The following is a 14,739-nucleotide window of genomic DNA, read 5'->3' on the forward strand; positions in this document are numbered from 1 at the left end:
ACATAGCCAGGCATAGGAAATGATTGAAAAGCACAATCAGGTTTTAGTTTAGTTTTCATCATAATACACAAAACATAAAAAAGTAAGCAAATGAAAAGAGGCTTACAGTGGCATCAATTTGTTAAATGAATTGAAGCACTGACAAAACAACAAAAGGGGGAAAGCGAATTTTAATAAGAACAAAACACACACACAAAACACTTTCACTGAGAAAAGAACATCATCCAGAAGAAGCAAGAAGCTTGCGGAGAAATCAGTAGATTCTGATTCAGAAAAGACACTTGCGGCATGCCATGCCAAATAATTACTTTAATTTTTCAAATAATAAAAACAAGAGAACACGAGCGTACGGGGAATACTTGAGACGGTGTTTCCAATGTGTGATGTAGTATATGTAAAAAAGAAGACGTTGGAAGCCAACCCATTCCCGAAAAGGAAGATGATACTTTCTTAAGAATTATTATAATTAAAAACTAAAGAAAATATATAATTAAGACGCAAAAGCAAACAGTAATTTATTCCCAAGCAAAGCAAAACTAAGCAAAAATTGAAAAACAAAACAATATAGTCATGGTAACGGTTATTTCTAAAACGCAAACATAACTCTTGGCCACCCGTCGAGTAACAAAACAATTCTGGAAACCGGCAGATCATTTCAAATGCACGGCCGACCACGTGCCGCTCACCCGCACGGTTCCGCACCTAGCGCAGAGGGTTTCGTGGCCTGCCGGAAGAGACGTTTAAGTTTATCACCCCTTGGTTCACAAACAGGTTTTTGGTTAGTTATCGAGGCGAGCTACACGTTTACAGGCAGCAGCAATAGGACAGAGAAATAATCTTTGAGCGTTATGATTTACAGGATGCCACCACCAACGCATGCGCGCCCAGCGCGTGCACAATACGACTTTACTGTTGAGGAGCCCCGGCGTTGTCTGGCTAAGGGAAACCACATCCGGGACAGCCGGGGTTCCTCCTCTGTTTAGGCACAGATCGTTCGTATGCGTTTAGTTCACGATGTCGTTCTCGTTCCGTTTTTAAACGTTTTACAATTCATATTTGAAAGTGAAATTGTTTTCGAAAAATGATTATGAAATGTTTCGGTAAGATTGGATGGAATTTACCTCTGAAACCAATTGGCGGGTATTATTGGACCGAGAAGGCGAAAGGTAGGGCCAAATCGCCTGATTTGTTATCTTGCTTTGAATTGGAAATTTTTCTGCAAAATTCTAAATTCACAGAAAATGCTGTCGAAATTTACCAGACTAGTTGAACGGCGAAACAGGGTGGCTGTCGACGGTGCTGCCACTTCAACGAACATTGAGCTGATGCGGTATATTCTAAATACTTTAGTTCGTTTTGCAAAGATATGCGACTCACTGTTGGGATAATGTACATACTTCAAAAGCAACTTCCGTAAAATTGTTCGAACAGGTAGAACTCATAGGTCAGCGATGCTAGAACAACTTGTTGATTCTAGTAAAATCATTCCACTGGGAATTTGAAAGCAATTATTTGTACAAGATTAATGCCTAACTCCATGGACAAGGGAAGATTCTGGGTTCATATTGCAAAATAATTGTAACGTTCGAATGACTGAATTGTCAGAACGAAAGCGGTTTTCGCTAAACTTTATCCACTTTTTACTAGCGAACGAACTATCCAAAATGTTTTTACTCCATAACTCGTCTACCCGTTTAGCTTTTATGATTTGCCTTTGAGCTGGAACCCAGTCAAAACTATTCCCAAACCGGTTCGGAATCCATAATGGATTCTAGCTCATATGTATGATTGAGCTGAAATCCATACTGAATCCATTCAGGAGTCGAAACCGGTTCCGGAATAGTTTGACTGAGTACCGTCTAAGAAACAGTTGTTTTAAAATCTTCCAATGAAGTTTGTTGGATCAACATTGAACGATGTTCAAATAACCGATCAACAGACGTTTCGTCGCTGGACCCGTGTTGCACGGTTTTGAATTTAAATTTTTGACCTCTCAGTGGGCAGCATACTGCAGTAACACTGATGCCTATCGGACTTTTCTCCAAGCGGGTCGGTCCAGTGCATGCCCTCTAAGAACGGTTGGTTTCAAAATCGTCCAATGATGGACGTTAGTTGGACCAATTTGGACATCGTCCAAATAACCGTTCAACGAACGTCCATCGTTGGACCCGTGTTGAACGATTTTGAAACAAATTTTTGGACGTCTCAGTGGGTGTTAAAATCCGCCTAGTCGCCATAGCGGACCCTCTAAGAACGGTTGGTTTCAAAATCGTCCAATGAAGGACGTTCGTTGGACCAATTTGGACAACGTCCAAATAAACGTTCAACAAACGTCCATCGTTGGACTTGTGTTGAACGATTTTGAAACAATTTTTTGGACGTCTCAGTGGGTGGGATGCATAAATCCGAACCGGTTCGGGAATGGGTTCGGCTCCAGTAACACAACCGATTCTAATTAGAATCGGTTGAGCGGCGCTACTAACTAGAACCAGCAGCCCAGTAAAGTTCAGCCAGAAATGAACCGGAATTCTGGCTGGATCCAGTTCGTATTCCGGCTCCAGTAACACAACCGATTTTAACTAGAATCGGTTTAGTCACTGAAGCTAGAATACGAACTGGAACCAGCCAGCATTCCGGTTCATTTCCGGCTGAGCTTAATTGGGAGGCATTCCGGCTCATTTTCCGGCTAAACTTACCCACTGAGACGTCCAAAAAATTGTTTCAAAATCGTTCAACACGGGTCCAACGATGGACGTTTGTTGAACGGTTATTTGGACGATGTCAAAATTGGTCCAACGAACGTCCTTCATTGGACGATTTTGAAACCAACCGTTCTTAGAGGGTACTGAGATGGGAAAAACGAAATTCTTTGATACAAGGGTGCCAACCTTCCAGATTTATCAGGATTCTTTCAGATTTTCAAGCTTCGTCCAGACATACAGATTTACGTTTGTCTGATTTCAGGGAATTTGTCCAGATTTATCTAGATAATTTGAAAAATAGCAAAATAAGTTTCAAGAACTCTTCCTTGATTCATAAACCACTTTTTGAGAAAGCTGGAAACACAAAATACCACAGTTTTATCGTTTAAAGTCAACAAATTTTTTGCCGAATTATATCAGCTAGAAGTTCCAGCAGTGCAAGATTCTGGAAACTCTGAGATTCAAATTTAATCAATGTGCTCTATGCTGAAAATCAAGCATTTGACATTTCCAGATTAGCAGTGCAATCACAGAATTTTTAGTAAGCCGATATATTTACTACTATACAAACATGTTTTATTAGTAAAATGTAACAAATATAGCCCATCGGTGAGGAATGTACCTTTTCCTAAAGAATTTAGGTCATCCAGACAATTCCAAACTTTTTAAAAAAATATTACAGAATTTTTGGAAAACACTTGGCATCCCTGATTTGATACCAGCATTATCCCAGTAAAGTTCAGCCGGAAATGAACTGGAATTCTGGCTGGTTCCAGTTCGTATTCCGGCTCCAGTGCAACAACCGATTCTAACTAGAATCGGTTGTGTCACTGTAGCCGGAATACGAACTGGAACCAGCCAGAATTCCGGTTCATTTCCGGCTGAGCTTAACTGGGATATAATCGATTCGAGATACCCCTCTAAGAACGGTTGGTTTCAAAATCGTCCAATGAAGGACGTTCGTTGGACCGATTTGGACATCGTCCAAATAACCGTTCAACGAACGTCCATCGTTGGACCCGTGTTGAACGATTTTGAAACAATTTTTTGGACGTCTCAGTGGGACCCCACTGAGAAGCCCAAAAAATTGTTTCAAAATTGTTCAACACGGGTCCGACGATAGACGTCTGTTGAACGGTTACTTGGACGTCGTCCATCGTTGGTCCAACGAATGGCCTAAATTGGATGATTTTTAAATTCTTAGGGGGACTGGATGGATTTCAACTCAAATGCAACAAGCGATTCTAAAACCGATTGAGTTGGAATCTGTACGGGACATTGCAAAATGACGTCATATGAGTAAAAATGCTCGAAAAAATGACAGTTCAGCGAGCTTGTTTACATGGTGTTAGAAAATTTTTGATCACACCCAGTATAAAAAACATGGTTCGAATTCTAAGTCCATGTAAACAAGCTCTCTGAACTGTCAAAAAAGTGTGGTTATACATTTTCGTGCAACGGTTTACTGAATCCACTCATAATTTCGAGCCAGTTCCGATATGGAATATGGGAGGTACTCACCCGGTCATCCTGAATAGTGTCAAGCTCAAATGGAACAACCGGTTCCGAAACGAATTAAATGTTACTATGTTACAATGATGTCGGAATCGTTTGTATTTGAGTTGGAATCTATGCTGACTCCATTCAGAATTTCTAACCGATTCCGAGATGGGTTTAACTAGGCTGTTGAGAAAACTAAACCCTGTGGTTAAAATTGTTATCAAGTAAGACCGATAGGATTGAACTAGGACTGATTAATATTTTCGTAGAAAATCAATTCTAAACCGATTTGATGTTTTAAATGTTGGAAAAATAAACTGTTACAGCTAGAAAGCTATCAATGTATGCAAAGAATTTAATTCTTTACTTTTTGCCACTATTTTACAAATTGTGGATGTGAGAGAAGATTAGACATGCATGCACTTGAATAATAATTGTACTTGTTCGGTGGAAAATGTAAAAAAAGGGAGATTTACCACGTACATATCCCGACATTTGCAAATAGTTGACAGCCAACCCTTGAGTAATTCTGCAATTTTCGATTTGAAGCACTTTTGGCACGACTTTATCCGAACATTCGGCAGTAGGAATTCGCCATTCAACAGTTTGAATCGGAACATAGAAACAAAATATAAAAATTAAACAATCAACTACTTGTCTATTGGTAAGCAACACAAAATTTCGACAACTTTCGACGTACACTGCAAAACGTGATCAAACAACACTCTTCATGATCATTTTGACGAAAAAGCAGCTTCAATATGAATAGCAACACAGCCCAAAAAGCCAGCACACCAAACCGAGGCTCAGTTGCGATCGTATCCACGCAAACAGCCGAGCATTCTCAAAACTGAAATAGCCATGTTTTTTATCTCTGACACAATCCAAAACCGTTTCTGCAATAGCAACAATGAAGGCAATCAAAAGAAATAAAACCAAATCAACGTTTAGACTTTTGAGTTTCTTGTTTGTCGCTGCCGGCGCACGCCCAGGCAGCCAAACTTTTTCGGCGCATTAATTCCTAACCGTTTCGATCAACCACGTTTGGCAGTGAAATTGCAATAGTAACACACCACCACCGAGAATCAAAATTATCCAACACAAAAAGTGAACTCGAAATTACATCAAAATTTAAATGTTTTACGACCAGAACGGCAAAACAAACACTTGGGCCACCACGTCCGATCTAAAGTGCCTTCAAGAAAAAATAATAAAAATATAAAGTGTTGATTTTTACAAAAAGAAAAGTAAATAAATAAGTTTTATATACAAAAAAAGAGAATAAAAAATAAATAAAAAACGGGCCCTTTAATAGACTTCTCGCCCCACCAAAATGCGCGGTTGTTTGTGTGCGATCCAGTGTTGTTTTTCTGAGTTGTTGAGTCAATTTTACAACCACAGCGATAGCGAAACAAAATGACAAAAATTACCCAAATACAATGCAATAGTCAAACCGGATTCTTTAGTTTCTCACACATACACACCCATAAAAGAACAACAGCAGGAGCAAATCTTTAGAAATAACACGACGTATGCACTATGTGAACCAAAAATATAAAGACTACACCTAAGAATGCATAATAACAAAAAAAAATCCAAAATTATACTGTTACGTACTACATAAACGTAAAAAAGAGAAAAGCTAAAAACGTATCAAATACTCCACAGTTTGACATAGGTGTGACCACCGGGCGTGAATTAGAGCAGCGACGACTCTACGAAGCAGTAATATAATTCAAATGGATGGCCAAGACAGCAACTAATTCAAATATATTTAAAAAAGGGGAAACATGAGAAACGATTACCTAGTAGTACTCAATAAATGAAGCATACTGAAAGAAAAAAAAATTCAACTAAACTACGAACACACGAGTCTATCGAAATATAAACATACTACCAATTTCACTATTCGATTCGTGCTCAAGTTACACACTATTAGTTTCGTCCCTTCTACACACACTTTTTCCTCGCCAGATGAAAAAGTCTTGGAGTGTAACATCGCTCCGGCGAGGATACAGCTTATAGTTTTATACAATTCCGCTATGATTTGTACTTCCAGCAACAGCAGCAGAGCCATAATTTCTTCCATTAATATGCTGAAGTATATTAGAAATCCACACAGACACACACACCCACACTCACAGCCACAGCAATGTATTACTAATGAACAAGTGAACCAGCAAAATGATTGTAATTACTACAGCAAACACACTCACACTCAAATACCATACAAAAAGAGAAGAAAAATTTCCAAAAACTTATCGAGAAGAGGAGAAAATTAAATAAAAGATCAAATTTTAACTGTTCACAAACATGAGCAAACAGCATGATGGAAGCAGCATCAAGAAAACACTTTTAAACATAAATGCTAATTTTAAGTACACTTATACTTTCCCAGACCGAATGATAGGACAAGCGGATGCAATATCTGTCGAGTGAAAACATGTAATGATCAAATGGGATAATTTTCCGTACGTACTTTATTTGTTAGTAGTACAAAAAAACCGATAACGTAAAGAAATAATAACAATTTGTTACAATTTGATTGACTCTGAAGCCATAAGTTACCAGATATGCACGAGAGAGAGAGCACAGTCTTAGTCTTAGTTCAATTTTGTATAAACCAATGAGAATGTACTAGTTTTGTTAAAACTTATTTGTTGATTCTGTCTTTGACATTTTGTTTAGTTTAGTTTACTTGCGAAAGTAACGCAACAACTGAAAACAACTGATTTACATCTTTAATTTTCTGATATCGGAAAACCACTGTATTGAAGAATCGTCAATTTACTTAAACCGAAATGTAAGAGGAAAAAGTAATAAAACCAAACCAAACACATTCATCAATGCTACTAATAATTATTGAATCAAATTGTAATTGAAAGAAATGTAATGTGCAGAAAATAACTAGGTTTTTATTTAAAGTGGAAAAGATATCGCAAAAGCAGCAAAAATCCAATGATTATTCAAATTACAACTATACAAATAAGCTAAACAAGAAGAAAATGCAAATCCGTATCCGGCCCAGTGAGATTTTGGACCAGCAGATTCCGCGTTGAGTCAGAAACTATCTTTAGTAGCGTTAAGGGAGAGATTTTTAGAACACAGCCACACACATACATATACACAAGCCATATAGTGGGCAGGAAGGTAGGATTGTTTTCCGCGATGCCAAATTGGTTTCGGAAACAAAAGCATGATGAACGAAGCTATCACTAAAGCTACACCTTTTGGAAATCACTTTCGAACTACCAACCCATTCCTAGCGGATGAAGCGTCCGGACGGATTGGATAGGAAATTTAATCTCTCGAAGATAAAAGAACTATTTTCGAAACTTGGCTCTCTTCATCATGCCCTACACGGTTTGAGCACGTTGCACTTCGGAACGGAACAGTACGGGACAGGCTTTTTTGATGATTCCTATAAATGGCTCATACCGGATGAACGCTGGAACACTCGGTCTGCGGCCGGGTCCACGGAACTACTTATTTTTTGTAATCTAATTTTAATCACAACACACATATGTATTTATTCTCTATTTAAAAATAATAAAACAAAAATGAAATAAACACAGTCACAAACAGTAAATAGTATCAAATAATCAGAAGTATTCAAAAATTATTTCTCAGCAGAACAAAAATCTACAGCAAAACAGCAAGCAGTACTTAAAATCGATACCTAAAAGAAAACCAGGAACCAGAATAATGGAACATCTTGTAATTCACATGCATGTTTTAATGGCACAAGTTACAACCCAACTGAGCCGAAGTGGAAAAAAAGATTCAGCTACTTTCATTTAGATTGATTTTTACGTTACCATATTTTGGCACAATTTGGCGCAAAGAATATGCATGACACCGAAATATGTAGAAGACACTTGTACTAACTCATAACTAGTATTTTGTCGGCTCAACATTTTTTCAACCGTTAGCAGCAAAGGCTAATACGAACGAATGCAGCAGATGCGAATCTGGCGGGCAAAAAAAACAACAGCAAAATATTTTCGGTACTACTTGGGATTTATCATTTCTACTTTTTTATACGTAACCACCACAATTGTTTTCTATAGAAAGTTTTGTGAGAGAGAAAGACACACACACACAGCATCAGACACGCTAAAAACGTGAGAGCAAGTATCAACAGGTTCGCGAACAAAGTGTTTCGATTAAGCGAAAAACAACACCATTTTGACGCATTCACGAAACGCGCAGCAGCAACAAAGCAAGCAAGTGAAAGTGAAACCGGATGAGCGGAGAAAAACGAACACACCCTCAACCAACTGAAAATACAAACAATAATAAAAAAATTGCAACCGAAAACCAATCCCACAAACAGCAAACGTTTATACTATGTACGAAAAACAATAGACCAGAAGGTACCCGCCAGCCAGCATAGGAGATACGCTGACGAGTTCCTGTTGTAAGGAAGGTACGAAACGTCGACGTATTTCAACTCCCAGCGGCGGGTATGCATTTCTCGATAATTTCTTTTCATTTTTATCGACTCCAATACGCGATGAAGGTTTGAGATCATAATGACAGACGACAGATGCCAGCAGGTGCCCGAATTGGGGCTCTGAGCTCGGTCCGGTGGTGATGAATAAGAGCAAATCGTATAAGATTTGACCTGGAGTTAAGATGTAAATATTTAAACACGTGTTTATTTACCTATTTTAATTTTTATGAACCAAACACACACAAAACTTCTCGGTGCAGGATTTTTCTCACCGGGGAATATATTTTTAAGTTGAAATAGGATAAAGTACCTAAAAATATTTGAAGAAAAATACACAGAAAAAAATAGTGAAAAAAACTTAAAACCACTCAAAAGTACCGTAGTTGAAAATCTTTTGCGAAAACAAAAAAAAAACAAGAAACATTTGTGCCAAAATTTTTGACAAAAAGAAACAAAAAACAACAGTAAATGCTGGTAATAATGACACGCTTACGAGCAAAATTGGATTTCGTTTTGTAAACTCCACATCTAGGCCATGTTTTGAGTGCAATTTTTAAGTAATTCATATGTTTTGATTCAGTTTTCCGCTTTACCACACGTAGAGATGTGCAACTTATTTATTTTTTCTACTATTGTACAAGATCAAAGTGATGAAACCAAAAACAAAAATACACACAAACAAACGAGTAAGAACAATTTTGGCGATTTTTCAATGCTCTTAAGCTTATTTTACTTTCTGAATTGCAAAGTAAACAAAATAGTCCAATCGGAACTATTCATATTATTGTGTCAAATCTATCGTAACAGAAGAAAAAAAATCAAATAAAAATATTGCAAAAAATACAGTCACAGTTTGAAAGTAAATATAATCAGTACTAATTACAATGTGTATCACTAACAACAATTACTACAGTAATGTGAAATAGAACAAGTAATAATCGATATTGAAACTACTACACCTACCATCGCAAATATAAACAAACAGGGAAACGGTTGAAAATAAAACTCAAACACAGAAAACAACAATAGCAAACGGTTAATTTTGTGCAACTTCAGCTCATATAAACGTTGGAGAGTGGTGTTCTCTCCCTCCGATGGCCGATTTAATACAGCTCTTGGTCCGTGTGTACGAACGAACGAATGCACGCGAAGGGAACTACTTTTGCGGCCGGGGCGGCGATCGCCGCGGGGTTCATTTTTCTAACCGTCAGCTGACTCCATAGTTCAGATCCAGCCCGAAATATTTCGAAAGTTGAGAATTCGATTTTCGGATGCTTCCGATTGAAATAGAAATAAGGTCCCACCGAGACGTCCAAAAAAATGTTTCAAAAACGTTCAACCTTGATCCAACGATGGACGTTTGTTGAACGGTTATTTGGACGTTGTCCAAATTGGTCCAACGAACGTCTTTCATTGGACGATTTTGAAACCAACCGTCTTATGTATAGCAGAATCTGAATTTGTTTTTTGTAATAACCCGCTAAGAATTGTATTGTTTTTGGGGCTTTAACCTCGATGGGTCATTCGTCCTAAAAAACTCGCTACGAAATAACTGTTTCACGCCAAACAGACCGTTCAACATGCATTAATTATTTAATCCGTGTTGGACAATTATTGAATGATTTTTTTGGGTTTTTAGTGGCAACAAATGAATCCTTGTCAAACTATTTGAAATTTGATTCAAGGTTTTTGCATGTTTCTGCAGAAATTTCGGCTCAAACGCAGCAGTCGATTACGACTCGGAATCCGTTTTTCAACGATTCCAACTGGCTGAGGTTGTACTGTACAAGGCGGAAGCCACTTCCCACTGAAACGTCCAAAAAATTGTTTGGACGTTTGTTGAACGGTTATTTGGACGTCGTCCAAATTGGTCCAACGAACCAAAGAGAATAGTGAAAGAGACGCAGAGTGAAAATCAGTCAAAACGGCAACACTCCCTTTACGATGATTTCAACACTAGAATTTGGCAACCGTTTCCAAAGGCAGCACTTTAAATGACTCCTATTATATTTTGAAAACAAACCTTTTGTCGATCGTTGGATTTGTTTATCAAACGATGTGCATTTTGAAACAAAGAGATGAAATAATTCTAAAGCTTGTTTTTACTCATACATAGACTCTAGAATGCACCTTACAATCACGATTGCACTAAATTCTGACGAAAATTCAAATTTCTTTTTTGATAGATTTACAATACTTATCTCCTCCAACTCAGGCATGAGTAATGTTTATTTACATTGCACGATTGGTCTGCTCAATAAGGTATTTTTGGCTTCACACTATTCGTCTCTTTCCCTATTCTCTTTGCAACGAACGTCCTTCATTTTACGATTTTGAAACCAACCGTTCTTATAGGGAAGCCAGCCAGAAATGCGACAGTTAAAACATTCGGTATAAAACTGTCAAACTGACTCACCGCAAATTGAATCCGATTTCTGGATACTTTCTGCCATAATTTCGGCTCAAATTAAATCTAAACTTCATCCAGAAAACGGTTTGGAATTCTGGTTAACTTTCTCCAGAGTTCCGGCTTAAATGGCACATCCGTTTCCGAGTCGAGATCGGTTGTGTCATTTGAGCCTAAACTCCTGTCAAAACTACCCAGTTAAACTCATTCCGGAACCGGTTCGGATTTCTTAATGGAGTCATTATGGATTCCAAATCAAATGCAACAACCGATTCCGACTCAGAATCGGTTGTTGCATTTGATTTGGAATCCATAATGACTCCATTCAGGATTCCGAATCAAATTCCGAATGGTTTGACCGGGTAGCCTTAAACCCGATTGGTTCAACTGCCCTCTAAGAACGGTTGGTTTCAAAATTGTCCAATGAAGGACGTTCGTTGGACCAATTTGGACAACGTCCAAATAACCGTTCAACGAACGTCCATCGTTGGACCCGTGTTGAACGATTTTGAAACAAATTTTTGGACGTCTTAGTGGGTGGGTCATTCCTACTCTGAACCGGTTCTTTCGCTTGAAGCGGAATTCTGGAAGAAACTGCGGCTTAAATTAAACAAACAATTTGGACTCTGACCCAGCTAAACTCATTCCGGAACCGGTTCGGATTCCTGAATGAAGTCAGTATGGATTCCAACTTAAATGCAACAACCGATTCCGACTCAATCGGTTTCAGAATCGGTTGTTGCATTTGAGTTTGAATCCATACTGACTCCATTCAGGATTCCGAATCAAATTCCGAATGGTTTGACCGGGCGGTTGGTTTCAAAATCGTCCAATGAAGGACGTTCGTCGGACGAACGTTAGACGACGTACAAATAATCGTTCAACAAATGTGTATCGTTTGATCCATGCTAAGGGATTCTAAAGCAATTTTTGGGCTTGGAGTCACGCATTGAGAAATCCAAAAATTGTTTCAAAATCGGCCAATACAGGTCAAATAATGTTCTGTTGGACTCCGGTCAACGTTGATTCACCGAAGAGCCTTCTTTGAACGATTCTGAAACATCGATTTGGTCGGTGGCTGCCAGAATTGGCTGTCAGGTTGGACTTATCAGGAAACATTGATGCAATTTCTAACCGATTATTATTTGTTTTGATAATCGAGTCTATACAATCAATTTGATCGCTTCAATGCTATAAAAGATAGTACTGCTTTTGTAATCTTATCTTAGGAGCAATTTTTGACACACTTTTGCCAGCTAGTTGTAGGTTTCTGGCAAGCTGAACGAGATTTCGTTACCAGACTCCGATATTTGCAATTCGGACACTGGATCCTATCCACCAACTGCCTTTGTAGCTGACTACAAATTCAGCGCGCATCATAAAAATTAAACTAGTATTGTAAATTCAGATTCATCGTCCTAGCGATGGTTAACTCATTTATAATCTTAATCCAGGTTGAAACCGAAGTTGTGCATACTTTTACAGCTCCACTCAAATTGAGCAACTCTTAATATATTGGAATTCAATGAACATGAAACTTTATCTTGCAGCTATCGTGCGCTGTAGTCGCAAACCGGATAAAGAGTCGAATGTTTCATAGTACGCTAATACCATTTAAATGATCTCTATTTGCTTGAAAATTGAAGTTTAACCCGTGAACAATCACAAAAATCAAATTAAAATAAGTGCTTTCGAATCGATCCATTGCTAGGAAGTTTTAGAGAGTTTTGATAGAAATAATCTTATTATAAAATTTCAAAATGTCCAATCTACTAGTAGTAATTTTAACTCTAAATTTTAGCGCAATTTCACAATTCGTCAAATTTCTGCCTCTGACTCCTCGGAGCAAGTCAATCTTTCTATGCTTTACTACACGAGGCAACAATGAAGAAAAAAACCAAATTTAGCATCAATTTTCTACCAGATTGCTCTGGAACTCCAGTTTCTTTCAATTCCGGAGCAATCAAAGTAAATTCTCCAAACAAAGATTACGTTATTTTTCCCATCTTGTCAGCTTACAACCCCCCGTTACGACATGTCAACACAAGAACGTGTTGCCAAGCCAAACCACGCAAAAGTTCAATACCACTCTCTGACGTTTGACCTACTCAACACTAACAATAGACAGGTTTACAATAGTGCGGCCCAATCCAGGCAACCATAGGATAATGAATCAAAATTTATCGCAACAACAAATTATTCGGACGGTTTGATTTTTTGGTAATACAAACAAAAACAAAACACAACTGGCAACGTTTTAGAAATATCAACAGTTTTCGGGAACAAGTTTCGGTCATAAACAACTTTTTAAAGCGTTCGATTCTTCCGTTGTTGAATTATTTATCGAGAGAAAATTCGGTTTAAACGGTTTTGAAAGTTTTTAGACTGTTAGTTTGAGTTTTGTTATCCATGTTTGTTTCGATAATAAATGGACAGGAAAATATGCAGAAATATTTAACAAGAAGATCAATGCACAGAACAGAATGGCAATGAAATGAAATATCTGGCAAGAGGAGAGAAATTGAGGTTATGTTTTTGGAAATTTTGACGAGAAGCGCAATAATCCAGGTTAAACAAATCAAACACAGAGCTCAAAAAGAATAGTCAGGCTATAAAACAAATAAAAAACAATCATTAAAACATGAAACTTTTCTGTTCACTTTGGTTAACTATTACGAAAAAGGTAGTACGCAAACCCAAAAAAAGAACATCATGGAACAAAACTAAATCAGAACGAAAATGATTACGCGCAAAAAGATTACTTAGAAGCAAAAAGAAGTCAAGAAAACACCGTGGAGGAGAGCAGAGAGAGAGTAAAATAACAACAATCGACATTGTACATTATTCTAGGAGAGCGATTCATTTCAAAGATGATCCCTGATATGCCGCTCGTTGGAAAACGTTTCTCTTAGGGTAAGCGGTTCTGAACAAAAAATGTTCCGCAAAAAAAATCCCTAATCAAGAAATCAGCACAATCCCGAATCAAACTGTAAAAATCGGAAGCGCTAGCGCGGAAGCGAAGGCGACAAAAAAAATGACAAAAAGAGTATTTTTGTATTACTATTTTGTAATCGTTGGTGTATTATAACTTTATATGCGGAACGTGTAAAAAACTACTGGAAAAGAGACATAAGATAGAAAATTTTTTTAGATAAAGGAAATTATGGACTTATTATAAACTTTCGGCAAACTACCCTAATTTAAAGCGAAAAAGCATACAACGTACATTTAGGCAAACTCATTCATAACCACAAAACGCAACTACTCTAATCGTTGTAAATAGGCTACAGGACGCAAACACCTAAGAATAGTCCGAGAAAAGTCTTCCGACGGCCGGCCAAGGGATCGCCTGGTAAGCGCAATTCTCTTCTCAATGTTGAGAAAATAAAGTCAAACGAAAAACCGAATATTTCTATATATATATTCTGAACAATACCTATTAGTTTAAAGCGAAACCAAGATGAAATCATTTTTCGACAAAAAAAAGCAAAAATAAATCGAAGATGCGTAAAAGACAAATTACGTGCGAAATCGTGGAAAAACTGTTCGGATATCAATTAAACTATAATGGAGAAACAAAATGGGACAAGTTAATTTTAAGCAAAAAGAAACAAACTGAAGTTTGGAGCGTAGCGTGGAGGGAAAAAAATCGTCGGATAGTTATGGCCGTATGA

This window comes from Topomyia yanbarensis, chromosome 1, assembly GCF_030247195.1.
Source record: "Topomyia yanbarensis strain Yona2022 chromosome 1, ASM3024719v1, whole genome shotgun sequence".
Lineage (NCBI taxonomy): Eukaryota > Metazoa > Arthropoda > Insecta > Diptera > Culicidae > Topomyia > Topomyia yanbarensis.